This window comes from Aquarana catesbeiana, linkage group LG10 (genome assembly GCF_042186555.1).
Source record: "Aquarana catesbeiana isolate 2022-GZ linkage group LG10, ASM4218655v1, whole genome shotgun sequence".
NCBI lineage: Eukaryota > Metazoa > Chordata > Amphibia > Anura > Ranidae > Aquarana > Aquarana catesbeiana.
Genome location: NC_133333.1, coordinates 8,276,365 through 8,293,078, shown reverse-complemented (window position 1 = coordinate 8,293,078; position 16,714 = coordinate 8,276,365). Strand labels below are relative to the sequence as shown.

The following is a 16,714-nucleotide window of genomic DNA, read 5'->3' as shown; positions in this document are numbered from 1 at the left end:
GTGTCAGTAGAGCAGAGGACGGTGTCAGTAGGGCAGTGGACGGTGTCAGTAGGGCAGTGGACGGTGTCAGTAGAGCAGTGGACGGTGTCAGTAGGGCAGTGGACGGTGTCAGTAGAGCAGTGGATGGTGTTAGTAGAGCAGAAGACGGTGTCAGTAGAGCAGTGGACGGTGTCAGTAGAGCAGTGGACGGTGTCAGTAGAGCAGTGGATGGTGTCAGTAGAGCAGTGGATGGTGTCAGTAGAGCAGTGGACGGTGTCAGTAGAGCAGTGGACGATGTCAGTAGAGCAGTGGACGGTGTCAGTAGAGCAGTGGATGGTGTCAGTAGAGCAGTGGATGGTGTCAGTAGAGCAGTGGATGGTGTCAGTAGAGCAGTGGACGGTGTCAGTAGGGCAGTGGACGGTGTCAGTAGAGCAGTGGATGGTGTCAGTAGAGCAGAGGATGGTGTCAGTAGGACAGTGGATGGTGTCAGTAGAGCAGTGGACGGTGTCAGTAGAGCAGTGGATGGTGTCAGTAGGGCAGTGGACGGTGTCAGTAGAGCAGTGGACGGTGTCAGTAGTGCAGTGGATGGTGTCAGTAGAGCAGTGGATGGTGTCAGTAGAGCAGTGGACGGTGTCAGTAGAGCAGTGGATGGTGTCAGTAGAGCAGTGGACGGTGTCAGTAGAGCAGTGGATGGTGTCAGTAGAGCAGTGGATGGTGTCAGTAGGGCAGTGGATGGTGTCAGTAGAGCAGTGGACGGTGTCAGTAGAGCAGTGGACGGTGTCAGTAGGACAGTGAATGGTGTCTGTCAGGGACCTGCTGTGGCAAGACAGAGGTGCGTGCGTGCGCACATGCGCACACGGGTACCAGTACAACTAACCTAACGGCGGCGTGTGCCCGTGCGTGTACAGGGGCACGCGTCAAATGCTGGTGCGCGCAGTAGACGCTGCTTGGCGCCAATGGGCCTTATAAAGGACAGCAGCTGCACTCTGCCTGACTACCCGTGCTTGACCTGGCTTGTCTCACCTTGCTCCAGCTTACTGATCTGCTCTGTTGATTACCTGTGGTTGGCCCGGCTTGTCTCACCCTGCTCCAGTCTGTTCCTGCCAGCTTCCAGGTCGCTGACCTGCATCGGCCTCAGGTGACACCGGCATCCCGAACCCACCTGGTGGCTCATCATCCATCCATCCGTGCCTACACCACTATACACACAGGCACTCCTACCTCACTGTGCTCTGGAGACTGCTGTTCCCACTCCAGCGGCTCCTGAGCCAGGGCTGTGAGAGAAGTCTCCTCCTACTACACGGTACGTAACAGTATCAAACAGCCATGACTGAGTCTGCAGGAGGAACCACACCAGTGGAGGAGATTTGTCAGCATCTCTCACGCAAGCCTTTAAATCCTTACAGGAGGGCTATGTCAAGTTGGAGGAACGAGTACAGAACTTATCAGGTCCTGACATTGCAGCTCCTGCACCCCCCCACTGCACCTATACAGACTGTTCCTACTCCCTCGGTGGTGATGCCTCCACCCGAGCCCAGAGTTCCTATTCCAGAGAGATTCCCATGGGACCGAACCAAGTTCCGGGCGTTCCGAAACACGTCAGCTATACTTTGCTCTGCAACCTCTGACTTTTTCATTAGAATCTACCAGAGTAGGATTTGTAATATCTCTACTCCAGAGAGAACCTCAGACCTGGGCCCACCGCCTGCTCGAAGAAAACAATATGCAAACGCATGATATGTCATCTTTCTTTGACGCTATGGCCCAGCTTTACGAAGACCCTCAGCGAACTGCCACAGCAGAGTCTGCCCTGTTTGCACTCCAGCAAGGCCATCAAGCGGCCGAGGACTATGTTACGGAGTTCAGGCGCTGGAGCGCAGACACCCACCGGAATGACGCAGCTCTGCGACACCAGTTCTGTATGGGACTCTCTGAAAAAGTCTTAAAGATGAGCTTGCCCGAGTTGGTACACCTAACACCCTTGAAGCACTGATCACCCTGGCTATCCAGATCAATCGACGACTCCGTGAGCATCGGTCAGAACGGTCTTCCCAGCGGAGCCGCCCAGTATGGATGACCCCGAGAGCTCCAGTTCCTGCCTCCCGCTACTTGTTGCCGGCCCGTTCAAATCCTGCCAGTTCAATACCTGACACCTCTGAGCCCATGCAATCAGGATTGATGCGACCAGCCTTGTCTCCTGAAGAGTGAGCACACCGCTGACAGCATAATCTTTGCCTCTACTGTGGTGAGACCGGTCATTACGTGCGCAGCTGTCCTGCCAAAATGCGTAAGTGCCGATCTCCTATTCCTGCTTTTCTGTCAACATTATCTGCCAATGCAACTCATCTTGCCCTCCCTCTCTCTTTCCACTTCCCGGAAAGGACAATTTCAGTCAACGCCATCATTGACTCCGGAGCTTGCAGCTGCTTTATTGACTCAACCTTTGCCATTCAGCAACATATTCCTCTGCAGCAAAAGACACACAGACTTTCAGTTTACCTGGCTGACGGCTCTTGCATTGAGTCAGGACAAGTAACCAAGGAAACTCCTCCACTGCCTGTCACCAACCTCTCCCAGCATAGGGAGCTACTGACCCTGGATGTCATTTCCTCTCCATTATTCCCTGTGATCCTGGGCCTAAACCTGGCTCCAGGCGCACAATCCCCAAATCGATTGGACATCAGGGGAGATCAAGTTCTCATCTTCCTACTGTCAGGAACACTGTATACCAAGAAACTCCCAAACCGCACTGCTGTGTATGGACTGTGATCAGGACACTCTCCAGACAGTAATTGCACCATACCACGAATTTATTGATGTCTTCAGTAAACGAGGAGCAGATACCCTTCCATCCCACCGCCCTTATGGCTGTCCAATCGAGCTCCTCCCTGGAGCCGAGATTCCCTTTGGGTACATCTTAAGTTAAAGTTAAATAAAATCACAGTCAAGAACCGCTATCCTTTGCCCTTGATGCCTGAGCTGTTCCAGAACTTAGGATATGCCACCATCTTTACCAAGTCAGATCTGAGGGGAGCCTATAATCTGGTCCACATCCGAGCTGGGGATGAGTGGAAGACAGCCTTTCCTACCTGGTTCGGCCACCACGAACACTTAGTCATGCCATTTGGGCTCTACAATGCCCCTGCCACCTTCCAGCATTCCATCAATGATGTGTTTAAAGATTTCCTGGACATTTTTGTAATCGATATCTTAATTTTCTTATGGCTTCGCCAACACGGATTATATGCAAAGGCAGAAAAATGTGAGTTTGAGCAGCAGCAGTGGCGTCTCCAGCTTTCATATTTAGGGGGGGGCACATGAGGGGACAGGGACAAATGTAGGGGGGCAACTATAAAATGCAATTATTTATATATCTATATATATCTATATATATAGATCTATATATATAGATATCTATAGCTCTCTATCTATATAGATATATATATCTATATATATCTATATAGATAGATAGATAGATAGATAGATAGATAGATATCTATATATATATATAGATATCTAGCTATCTATATATATATATATATATATATATATATATATATATATATATATATATATCCTGGGGCCCTTTACTACGATCCCACAAAGGGCCCTTTCACATGTTCCGCAGTGAGCTCCCTTCCTACTGTATTGGGGCCCCCTCAAGGGTGGCAGAAAACAAGAGATATATGTCACCAGCATACCAAGAAAATATAAGGGTCCAAAGCAGTGGGAGAACTATCAGGGTTGCAAAAGTTGTCTTGCCACCGGGCCCTGGTGTTCTGCCACTGTGGGGTTCCCCAGCCCCCTCTTGCTGTCCTGCCCCTGCTATTGACGGTGCTGGTCTGGCATCTCTTGGAATTTACAGGCTGGTTCTCCTGTCCTAAGGATGGGAGAAATCAGTCTGTTTTTTCAGTAACTGAGAGTCCTGGTGGAGTCCTTCCTGCAACTCGCTCTGCTCCCTGCCAATGAGGATGCAGGGGAAGGAGCAGATCGGGCGGCCGTGGTTGTGTGAGCGCTCGCATTATGCAGTGTCAGCGAGCAGAGGGAGGGGGGAGGAATCACCCGCAGGAGCTGACTGGGGACGCTCTCCCTCTTAGACATTGCCTTTTTGTAAAAAAAAAAAATATATATATATATGTTTTTTAATTGGGGGGGGGGCACATGGTGGGGCACAGCATAATGTTGGGGGGTATAGGGCCCCCTCTGGCCCCCCCTAGGGACGCCATTGAGCAGCAGAGCATCCAGTTCCTAGGACCAGTGATTGCCACAACTGGAATCAAGAGGGACCCCCACAAGGTGTCCGCCATATTAGATTGGCCTGTGCCTATGGACAAAAAGGGAGTGCAACATTTTGTAGGCTTTTTACAGAAAGTTTATTAAAGGGTTCTCTACCATAATCTCTCCCATTACTCAGCTGACCAAGCAGAACTTGCGATTCCAATTTAAAACAATACTAAAAACATTCTAAGCAGCAGATTCCTTTATGATATTTTAGCAGCGCTCTTATCATATATTCAAAAATGGCCAGCTTCAATAGAGCGTTCATATATGGAATAATATTGCGGTGCAGTTCAGTGATATCTTATAGTAAAATTGATCGTGAAGAGAACACCTTCCACCAGACACTTCACCACGTGAGATAAACTCCCCTTTGGGAATGCACTCACCATATATGTAGATAAAATGCGCCTTTAATCAACCACTGATTCTCCACCACTCTGATAGAACTTCCACCAAACTTAAAGCCGTATCATGCAAGGATCCAGTATGCCCATGTAAAAGAACAAAGTGTCCACATAGCATAATACTGTCTGTAAGTATTTATTAAACCCAATCATCCCTTTACAAGATATACTTACGAAGAATCAATAGAACTCAAGCAATGTAATGTGCCTGTGCAAGAAAATCACGGCAGTGGACGATGTGAGTAGAACAGTGGATGGTGTCAGAAGGACAGTGGATGGTGTCAGTAGAGCAGTGGACGTTGTCAGTAGAGCAGAGGACGGTGTCAGTAGAGCAGTGGACGGTGTCAGTAGAGCAGTGGATGGTGTCAGTAGAGCAGTGGACGGTGTCAGTAGGGCAGTGGACGGTGTGAGTAGAGCAGTGGATGGTGTCAGTAGAGCAGTGGACGGTGTCAGTAGAGCAGTGGACGGTGTCAGTAGAGCAGTGGATGGTGTCAGTAGAGCAGAGGACGGTGTCAGTAGAGCAGTGGACGGTGTCAGTAGAGCAGTGGACAGTGTCGATAGAGCAGTGGACGGTGTCGATAGAGCAGTGGACGGTGTCAGTAGAGCAGTGGACGGTGTCAGTAGGGCAGTGGACGGTGTCAGTAGAGCAGAGGACAGTGTCAGTAGGGCAGTGGATGGTGTCAGTAGGGCAGAGGACGGTGTCAGTAAAGCAGTGGATGGTGTCAGTAGAGCAGTGGAGGGTGTCAGTAGAGCAAAGGATGGTGTCAGTAGGGCAGTGGACAGTGTCAGTAGAGCAGTGGACGGTGTCAGTAGGGCAGTGGATGGTGTCAGTAGAGCAGTGGACGGTGTCAGTAGAGTAGTGGATGGTGTCATTAGGGCAGAGGACGGTGTCAGTAAAGCAGTGGATGGTGTCAGTAGAGCAGTGGACGGTGTCAGTAGGGCAGTGGAGGGTGTCAGTAGAGCAAAGGATGGTGTCAGTAGAGCAGTGGAGGGTGTCAGTAGAGCAGTGGAGGGTGTCAGTAGAGCAGTGGAGGCTGTCAGTAGAGCAGTGAACTGTGTCAGTAGAGCAGTGGACGGTGTTGCTGCTCAAACACTTATAGGTGATTGATTCCACAACACCTCCCTCATATAAATACACGTGCAAAATTAGTGTAGCCCAACCATATATAACAAACAAAATCTGTGCCAGTCCCAACAACTTGTGTGATTCAATCTTCAATAGAAGTGATGAGACCGCCACCAAATGTGCCTTCACCCTGTGGGCACAAAACCCGCTCACCTCCTTGTAAGACCACATCAAAATCGTTTGTGACACCCCCTTCAAAAACCAGAAGGTAGCTCCAATTTTTTTTTTTTTTTTCGGTATCTCCATTTTAAGTTCATCACTGGTTCCAGCGTCACACTACTTCTTTCTCCTCCACTCCTCAGATATCCCAGAGTATGGATCACATGAACCCATCTTGGAAGAAAAGGAGGTGGTGGTGACTGAGCCAAAATTGATACAAATTAAGAGCTTTTGAGATTTTATACCTTGTAGTATATCCTGGAGTAGTATGAAGCTGGAACAAGTGATGAAGTTAAAATAGAGCAACCTTCTGGTTTTTGAAGAGCGTGTCACAAGCGATTTGTGACCTCTCTATGCGGTCTTACAAGGAGGTGACAAGTTTCTTTTGGCCACAGTATGGAGGCACATGTGTTGTTTGTCATCACATCTGTTGAAGATTGAATCACCCACGTTGTTGGGACTGGCACAGATTTTGTTTGTTATATATACTTGTCATGTTACATTCCAGCCCTGATGAAGGGAGTGAAGTTTAGTCCCCGAAGCGCACTGGATTTGGTATACAATTTGCCTTTAAATAAACTTATCTCTGGACTCAATTATTACAGGTTAGAGAGCTTCAATTTCAGACTTATTCATCCTCATCACATCCCAAAATCCTTTGAGGTGTAGAAGCTGAAAAGTTCATAGTCCAACCACCATCATACTATTGGATGATACTGACATTACAAAATCAATACATATTCATCAATACAATTAGGGCTGCGTAAATTAATAATTAATTCCTCGATTAATAGTTAATTTTTTTGATGGTTAAAATTTTTAGGCTGCCTGCCCTGGGGCCGCTTTTGGCCAAGTTGTGGCTTTGCTCCCTCCTCCTCCTCTATATGTCATACACTGTCTGCGGGCATCTCCCGCTGTGTGTCTCCGAGCTGAGTGTGAAAACATTGGCCGCGCTGTGAGAAAAGTCCCGCCCTCCTCTTAGATCAGTTGGTGTGATAGACACAGTGTTCTGTCTATAGACGCTGTGTTCTGCCTATCACACGAGCTGATATAGGAGGAGGGCGGGACTTTTCTCACAGCGCGGCCAAAGTTTTCACACTCAATTGCGAGACACACAGCGGGAGATGCCCGCAGACAGTGTAATCCAGGCACAGGCACTGACTACAGTGAGGCTGCGATTATGGGCACGGTGAGACAGCAATATGGGCACGGTGACGTTGGTGAGACTGAATTATGGGCATGGTGAGGCTGCCATTATAGGCACGGTGAGACAGCATTATGGGCGCGGTGAGGCTGCGATTATAGGCACGGCGAAGCTGCGATTATGGGCACGGTGGGACAGCATTATGGGCACGGTGAGGCTGCGATTATGGGCATGGTGAGGCTGCAATTATGGGCACGGTGAGACTGCATTATGGGAGCAGTGAGGCTGCGATTATGGGCACGGTAAGTCTGAGATTATGGGCACGGTGAGACAGCATTATGGGCACAGTGACGTCGGTGAGACTGAATTATGGGCACGGTGAGACAGCATTATGGGCACGGTGACGTCGGTGAGACTGAATTATGGGCATGGTGAGACAGCATTATGGGCACGGTGAGACAGCATTATGGGCACGGTGAGGCTGCGATTATGGGCACGGTAAGTCTGAGATTATGGGTACGGTGAGGCTGCGATTATGGGCACAGTAAGGCTGCGATTATGGGCATGGTAAGGCTGCGATTATGGGCACGGTAAGGCTATGATTATGACGTGTGACGACCTAGCCATGCCCAGCTATGTCTGGCTTCGGCCGTTGCCATAACAACAGTGCTAAATCAGCTAAAAGTAGTTGGATCTGTATGTGCGTTATAATTCATCAAAATTAGTAGATTAATTGTTTTCTTTTAAAAAACGATTAATCGAACACGAAAATTTTAATCAGTAACGCACATACAGATCCAACTACTTTTAGCTGATTTATTTATTTGCTTTTCTCCAATCAGCTGGTATCATTCCAGTCAGTAGACTTTCAGTAAAAATTAGGAACAATGGTCTAACAATTACTTGACTGAGTTCCCTAAGTACTCTCAGGTGCAAGCCGTCTGGTCCCGGTGATTTATTAATGTTAAGTTTCCCAAGTCTAATTTTAATTCCGTCCTCTGTTAACCATGGAGGTTCTTCCTGTGATGTGTCCTGAGGATAAACACTGCAGTTTTGGATACTGAAGCCCCCCGATTCCCTCGTGAAGACTGAGGAGAAGAATAAATTCAATACCTTCGCCATCTCCCCATCCTTTGTAACCAGATGTCCTTCCTCATTCTTTTTGGGGCCAATATGGTCTGTCCTCCCTTTTTTACTGTTTACATAATTTAAGAATTTCTTGGGATTTTTTTTGCTCTCCTCCGCTATGTGTCTTTCGTGTTCTATCTTAGCCGTCCTAATTGCACCCTTACATTTCTTGTTGCATTCTTTATAAAGTCTGAATGCTGATCCCTCAACCTTGTATTTTTTGAAGGCCTTCTCCTTTGTTTTTATATGCATTTTTACATTGGAGTTAAGTCATCCAGGACTTTTGTTCGCTCTTTTAAATTTATTACCCAATGGGATGCATTGGCTAATGCCCTTATTTAATATGCTCTTAAAGCAAACCCATCTCTCCTCCGTGTTCTTTGTTCCGAAGATTTTATCCCAATTTATGGCTTCTAGCAAGGCTCGTAGTTTAGGGAAGTTGGCTCTTTTGAAATTCAGTGTCTTTGTATTCCCTTCATGTTTCCTATTTGTGTGATTTATACTGAAGCCAATTGACCTGTGATCGCTGTTACCTAAATTGCCCCGTATTTCCACATCCGTGATCAGGTCTGTATTGTTGGTAATCAGTAGATCCAGTAATGTTTTATTTCTAGTTGGTGCTTCTACCATCTGACCCATAAAAATTGTCCTGCAAGACATTTAGGAACTGGCGAGCCTTAGATGAATGCGCGGTTCCCTCCACCCAGTCTATGTCTGGATAATTAAAATCCCCCATTATGATAACACTTCCCATCGTTGCTGCTAATCCAACTTGTGATAGGAGATCCGTCTCCACTTCTTCCCTCAGGTTAGGGGGCCTATAGCATACTCCCAGTATTATTTTCCCCTTAGCTTCATCCCTTTGGAGCTCTACCCATAAGGATTCCACCTCCTCCCTAGCCCCCCTAGTGATGTCATCTCTCACATTCACTTGTACATTATTCTTGATATATAAGCATACCCCTCCCCCTGTTTTACCCTCTCTATCCTTGTGATAAAGGGTATACCCTTGAATGCTTGCCAGCCAATCATGAGAGCTGTTGAACCAAGTCTCTGATATTCTCACAAAATCCAAATCCTCCTCGTATAACAGTATCTCTAGTTCACCAATATTGCCCGCCATGCTCCTGGCATTGGTGAACATGTCACATAGTTTAGACCGGTCGCATATTTTCCTCTTATTGGGTGTTCCGAGATTGCAACTAGGACTTGCTACTATGTTAGAGGCACAATTAAAGTCCCATTCAGTTCTATATACCTTTTTAGGAACACATTTGCATATATTTACAGGACAGTGCCTCTATAGAAGGGATGGTATTTTTGCACTCGCCCCACCCCGATTTATAGGACTTGCTACTATACTTACCTTGGGTTTATGTGCTTTGGTCAACCTATCACTAATGCCCCCAATACTACCCTCTGGAATATGTTCCGTGCTGACTATCTCTACCTCTGGACCCCCCCCCCCCCATCGCCTAGTTTAAAAACCCCTCTAACTTTTTGGCCATCTTCATTCCCAGCTGATCTGCACCCTCCTCATTTAGGTGCAGTCCATCCCTTCTATAGTACCGGTTATCGACTGAGAAGTCATCCCAGTCCTCCAAGAACCCAAACCCCTCCTTACTACACCAGCTCCTCAGCCACTTGTTTGCTTCCCTAATCCCCCACTGCCTTTCTGGTGTGGCTCGATGTACCGGTAGTATTCCTGAGAATACTACCTTGAAGGTTCTTTTCCTCAATTTAGCTCCCAAGTCCCTAAAATCGTTCTTTAGGACACTCCATCTGCCTCTGACTTTGTCATTAGTGCCAATGTGCACCATGACAGCCGGGTCTTCCCCAGCCCCTCCCAGTAATCTGTCCACCAAATCCGAGATGTGCCGAACCCGAGCGCCCGGTAGACAGCATACAGTTTGGCGCTTCAGGTCTTTGTTACAGATTGCCCTCTCTATCCTTCTAAGAATTGAGTCCCCTACCACCAGAATCTGTCTTTTCTTGCAGCAGTGCTGGTCCCTGACTGGGTTCTCCAATGTCACTCAATGGAGCGTACTTATTGGGATACTCCAGTCCTGGATCGGCCTCCCTGGCACTTCCCCCTCTACCCTTCCTGACTCTCACCCATTTACTCTTTCCTAGTGCCTGCACCTCTTTGTCTTCACCCGCCTCTGTGCTGTCCCCTGCCAAGACCTGCCGTGTACGTTCCTGGCTCTACTTTAGTATGGAGGGACTTCTCAGTGCTGACAGTTGCTTCCCCAGATTCAGAACCTGGGCTTCCAGGGAAACAATGCATTTACATTTTGCACAGCAGTATTCGCTCTCGATCGGATGATCAAGGAACGCATACATGCCGCAACATGTACAACGAGTCGCCTCTCCACACCCGCCGGGCATCGTACCTATTAAATTTAACGAGGATTGGGGATTATACGCTGTCCAAATTACCTAACAACTAGATTCCTTACACTAATATTCAAAAAGACAATACACAGGTACTCAACAAGACAATACACGGGTACCCAACCAGACAATACACAGGTACCCAACCAGACAATACACAGGCACTCAACAAGACAATACACAGATACTCGCAGACCTGTGATTTCCTTTTCCTTCCCGTAGGGTCTCTAGAACAGGAAATGGATGGAAATCTATACACCTGGGCACAAGCAGTAAGAGGAAACCTGGCAGGGGTCCTAACTCTTACCACATCAAAACAATTTAAAAAATATATATTTTAGATATACTTTAACGAGGCTTGATGAGTCAGTATTGAACAACCTAGCAAACAATCATATAGCTGTCTAGGGAATTGGTCAATAATAGAGCTGGTCGAAAAACAGGAGGTCCCAAGGACTCGAGCTCAGGCATTGTCTCTGGAAATTGGTTACATTTGGTGACATTGTATATAATAACCTCCCCTTGTAAGAGATCCTGGTCATGTGACCTGACCACTTTCTAGAGCCCCTTCTCTGTGATGTCAAGAGAAGTGGTCAGCCATGTTGACGCGATCAATCCCCAGACCAGCGCAGATTACAAATGCACAATTTTATCCAAAACAGGTTCTGGTTCCTCCATATAAAGGAGGGACGGGTCACTTACCCGGGGGGAGGGGGGGGGAGTCTGCAGTCAGCCCAGACAGAAGAAAGGTGGGGGACAGTCGGACATCAGGGCGCTGTATGTGTCGTGTCTGCAATGGTGGTGGGAAGTGAGAAATGACCCTTCGACTGGATTCCCTGTCACTCATTAACCAGACAGGCTGCTGATTTATAACTAAACAGACCAACATCAAATCTACCCTTCTCCAGTCCCTAGAATGTTCTGCTCAGAGGAAATCTACACTGAGAGATAGATAGATAGATAGATAGATAGATAGATAGATAGATAGATAGATAGATAGATAGATAGATAGATAGATAGATAGATAGATAGATAGATAGATAAAGAAGAAAGAAAGAAAGAAAGAAAGAAAGAAAGAAAGAAAGAAAGAAAGAAAGAAAGAAAGAAAGAAAGAAAGAAAGAAAGAAAAAAAAGAAAGAGAGAGAGATAAAGAAAGCAAACAAGAAAGAACGGAAGGAAAGAAAGATAGATAGATAGATAGATAGATAGATAGATAGATAGATAGATAGATAGATAGATGAAGAAAGAAAGAAAGAAAGAAAGAAAAAAAAGAAAGAGAGAGAGATAAAGAAAGCAAACAAGAAAGAACGGAAGGAAAGAAAGATAGATAGATAGATAGATAGATAGATAGATAGATAGATATGAGATAGATAGATAGATAGATAGATAGATAGATAGATAGATAGATAGATAGATAGAGAAAGAAAGAAAGAAAGAAAGAAAGAAAGAAAGAAAGAAAGAAAGAAAGAAAGAAAGAAAGAAAGAAAGAAAGAAAGAGATAAAGAAAGCAAACAAGAAAGAACAGAAGGAAAGATAGATAGATAGATAGATAGATAGATAGATAGATAGATAGATAGATAGATAGATAGATAGATAGATAGATAGATAGATAAAAGAAAGAAAGAAAGAGACCAATTTCCAGTTCTAGAGACCCAGCAGGAAGTAAAAGGAAATCACACCAAAGTGAAGGGAAATACCATGTTCGTTGTCACCAGAACACGTGTCCCCATTGGAAGATTTCCCTCCATTTCCTGTTCTAGTCACAGTAACCATAACACTTATATTTCCCATCTCATGGAAGGAAGGGCAGAAGGGAGAAAAGAAGGAGGAATGGAAGGAAAGGAGGGAAGAAGGGAGGAGGGAAGGAAACAAGGAAGGAAGGGAAGGAGAAAGAAAGAAAAGAAGGAAGGGTTCAAGGAAGAATGGAAGAAAGGAAGGGAGGGAGGAAATAAAAAAAATAAAAAAACGATGCATAAAAGATAGATGGGTTGATCATTCTCCTTCTCGGCAGCTTCTATCAGGAGCTTCTCACACAGATAATTCGCTTTCTGACATACTAATTGATAAGAACCAGATGTGGAGGACTTTTAGTCACTTGCAAAAAAAAAAAAAAAAAAACCCCTAGGATACTGGGAACCTGATCAATGGAAAAATAAGGTTCCGCCCACTATAATGGCTGGGTGTATATACAAGAAACTAGATCAAAAAATCTATGCAAACACCCGAAGGCTATTTCATCAAAAATGTATGTTTATTGAATAAAAAAGATTGCAGCATAAGACAGAGGCTCCTATACCCTACACCCCCCCCCCCTCAGAGAACCTCCACACTTCCCATTAACATTCCCACACCCTCCCACTAAGAATATAGATCCCCAACACTGACTCCCCTGGAGAAGCCCAGAGCAGCCCTCCCGTAAAGCTAGGACAGTGCGACCACAACCCCCCTTTTTATTCAATAAACATACATTTTTGAGGAGTCAGCCTTTGGGTATTTGCATAGATTTTTTTGCAATTTTTATGGACTTTCAGTCACTCCCTGCACCACCAGCAGATGGCAATCATGTGACTCTACTGGTATTTGAAGTTATGTTCCTTCCTCACACCAGATGGCGCTAAAATGTAAAGCAATCCTGTCCTGAGAAAATATCAGGCCTGCTAAACTCTCTTTTGGAAAACTCTAGTTCTGCTGCCCGTTATGCTGATACAACGTATCTAATCCCAGTGTTCTGGTGCCACCGCCGGTGCCCAGCTAGCCATGGCAGCACCAGTGATGGGTCAGATCTTCCTTCTGGGCCATAGACAGTGACATAAACCAAACTGTCCCCCACTTTATCCAATTCTTTTTGTAGAAAAAAAAAAAGGATTTTTTAAAAATGTTATTATATTGGGAAATGGAGGGACCGACTCTGTATGGAGGATCTTTCTAGGAACAGAGAGTCTGTCTTGGTATGGAGGGTCTTCCCCTTTATGAAGAGTCTGCTTCTGGATGGAGGGTCTTCTTTGGGGTGTTGATTCTGCTTCACTATGGGGGGGGGGTCCTGTCTCTGTATGGAGTTTTTTTTATATGTATGGCGGTTCCATCACAGCATGGAGGGTCTGTGTCATTATCGATTGTTACACATGTGCACGATGGAAAAACTTGTTTTTTTTCACATCGTTAATTAAGTTAATAATTTGTCGTTTTCGTCATATTCATTATGCTAGAATGATTCGTTTTCACAATTTGTTTCCTATATTCACATTTGCTTTGTATATTTGTTATTTTCTAATCAAGTTTTGGAAGACAGCTATGTTTGTTCTATTTTTTTCTATTCTGATTAATCTATTCTATTTTTTTTCTATTCTATTCTTTTATTTTATATTCTATTCTTTTTTATTTTATTCTATTCTTTTCTATTACTTTCTCTTCCATTCTATTCTTTTTTGATCTATTATTTTCTGTTTTTTTATATTCTATTCCTTTTTTTTCTATTATATTCCTTTCTATTCTATTGTATTCTATTCTGTTTTTTTCTATTTCTTTATTTTATATTCTGTTTTTTTTTTCTATTCTTTTCCTTTATTTTCTATTTCATTCCTTTATATTCTATTCTGTTTTTTATTCTATTCTATTTCTTTATGTTCTATTGTATTCTATTCTGTTTTCTTCTGTTCTATTCTTTTCTATTCTATAAAGCAGCCTAAGTAGGAATCATTATATTTAATTTGTATACCTTACTGTATTTGCTGCAATATGTTTCCATTTCTAATTCAAATTTATTTATATACGAATTTTCATTCGTAAATTCGGATACATCCCAGTCTTCGAAACAAGGAAAATTTGGTCCGAATTAGATTCGTAATGAAACGGATCTCACATGTCCATTGAGGGTCTGTCTCTGGATGGGGGTGTCTGTCTCGACATGGAAGGTCTGCTTCTTTATGCAGAATAAGGGTGGGGATGGGGGGACTGGCTCTATATGGAAGATCTGTCTCATTATGGAGGGTCTTTCTCTGGATGGAGGATTATGCTCAGGATGGAGGGACTGGCTCTGTATTAAGTTTCTATCTCAGGTTTGAGGTTCTGCTTCACTGTATGGAAGTTCTTCACTGGAATGGTGGTTCTACTTTGGGATGGAGGGTCTGCCTTTCTATGGAGGTTTAAAATAGGGACAAAGGGACTGACTATAATGAGTATGGAGGGCAGTGGCGTCGCTAGGGGGTGGCTTTTGGGGCTAAAACCCTCGAGTCTCTGCACGGGTCTACAAGGGGAGGGGAGGCTCTCTGGGGACCCTGATGTAAGTGGGGGGGCTCTCTGGGGACCCTGATGCAGGGTGGCGGCTCTCTGGGGACCCTGATTTAAGGGGGAGGCTCTCTGGGGACGATAATTTAAGGGGAGGCTCTCTGGGGACCCTGATTTAAGGGGGAGGCTCTCTGGGGACCCTAATGTAAGGGAGGCTCTCTGGGAACCCTGATGTAAGTGGGGGGCTCTCTGGGGACCCTAATGTAAGGGGGGACTCTCTGGGGATATATGCACACACACACATATTATATACATGTGTATGCTCACCCAAGCATATGACTTTCTTTACTACGCTGCTATGGGCTCTACCCCCAGATCTGTTGTAGACCTAGCAACGCCCCTGATGGATGGACTTCTGTTTTAATGGGGAGTCTGCTTCTGGATAGAGCGTCTTCGTTGGGATGGTGGTTCAACTTCAGGATGGAGATCCTGTCTCTGTATGGAGGGTCTGCCTCTCTATGGAGGATTATAAAAGGGATAAAGGGATTGACTATGGTGATTTTGTCTTTGTATTGAAAGCCTGTCTGTGCATGGGGGGGGGGGGTTGTCTCTGTATGGAGGAAATGCTTTTTTATGGAGAGTCCTCTTCTGGATGGAGGGTCTTCATTGGGATGAAACTCCTGCTTCGGGACGGAGGTCCTGTCTCTGTATGGAGGGTCTGCCTCTCTATGGAGGATTATAATATGGATGAAGGGACTGACTATGGTGATTCTGTTGTTGTATAAAAGGTCTGTCTGTGGATGGGGAGGTCTGTCTCAGTATGGAGGACCTTCTTTTTAATGGGGAGTCTGCTTCTGGATAGAGGGTCTTTGTTGGGATGGTGGTTCAACTTCAGGATGGAGATCCTGTCTCTGTATGGAGGGTCTGCCTCTCTATGGAGGATTATAAAAGGGATAAAGGGACTGACTATGGTGAGTCTGTCTGTGTATTGAAGGCCTGTCTGTGCATGGGGGGTCTGCCTCTGTATGGAGGGTATCTTTATTTATGGAGAGTCCTCTTCTAAGTGGAGGGTCTTCATTGGGATGGAACTCCTACTTAGGTATGGAGGTCCTGTCTCTGTATGGAGGGTCTGTCTCTCTATGGAGGATTATAATAGGGATGAAGGAACTGACTTAATGTGGATGGAACTCCTGCTTCTGGGATTGGGGTCCTGTCTCTGTATGCAGGGTCTGCCTCCCTATAGAGGATTATAACAGGGATGAAGGAATTGACTATGGTGATTCTGTTGTTGTATTGAAGGCCTGTCTGTGGACGGGGGGCCTGTCTCGATATGGAGGGTCTGCCTTTTTATGGGGAATCTACTTCAGGGTGGAGGGTCTTCTCTGGGATGGAGCTCCTGTTTCGGGATTGAGGCCCTTCCTCTGTATGGAAGGTCTGCCTCTCTATAAAATATTATACTTAGGATCAAGGGACTGGCTTTGTATGAAGGGTCTATCTTGGGATTGAGGTTCTGCCTCTGTATGTAGGATCTGTGTGTCGAGTACTATGCTCGGGGTGGAGGGTCCGCTTTGGAATGGTTCCTAGGCCCCGTCCACTCGTTTGCAATTTATAGATATAATGGGATCTACATATACAAGCAGAAATGCTCAGGTACAGGTACCCAGTTTTCCCTTAAAAACACACGTGTATATTTTATTGAACCCAACACTTTCAGTTTGACCAAAGTAATAACAAAGGCTCTATCTGATAACTGCAAGAAAATTTTGTTTGCAATTTTATTTGCAAGGAAGCACAGCAGTAGTTTTGCAGCAAGACATAAACAATACAACCAATTAATAAGATGTGAATCAAAAGAAAATGGCAACACCAAGCAAA

The 16,714-nt window shown here is 45.4% G+C and overlaps 1 protein-coding gene across 2 annotated transcripts in view; it reads right to left on the bottom strand.

The window, feature by feature from the left end:
• Nucleotides 1-11,449, bottom strand: part of HPN (hepsin) — a 45,598-nt gene extending 34,149 nt beyond the window's left edge. For both annotated transcript variants that reach the window (XR_012236264.1, XM_073601579.1), the window contains exon 1: nt 11,318-11,449. The gene's annotated coding sequence lies outside the window, so the exon portion shown is untranslated. The remainder of the gene's footprint in view (nt 1-11,317) is intronic.
• Between the last annotated feature and the right edge of the window lie 5,265 nt (nt 11,450-16,714).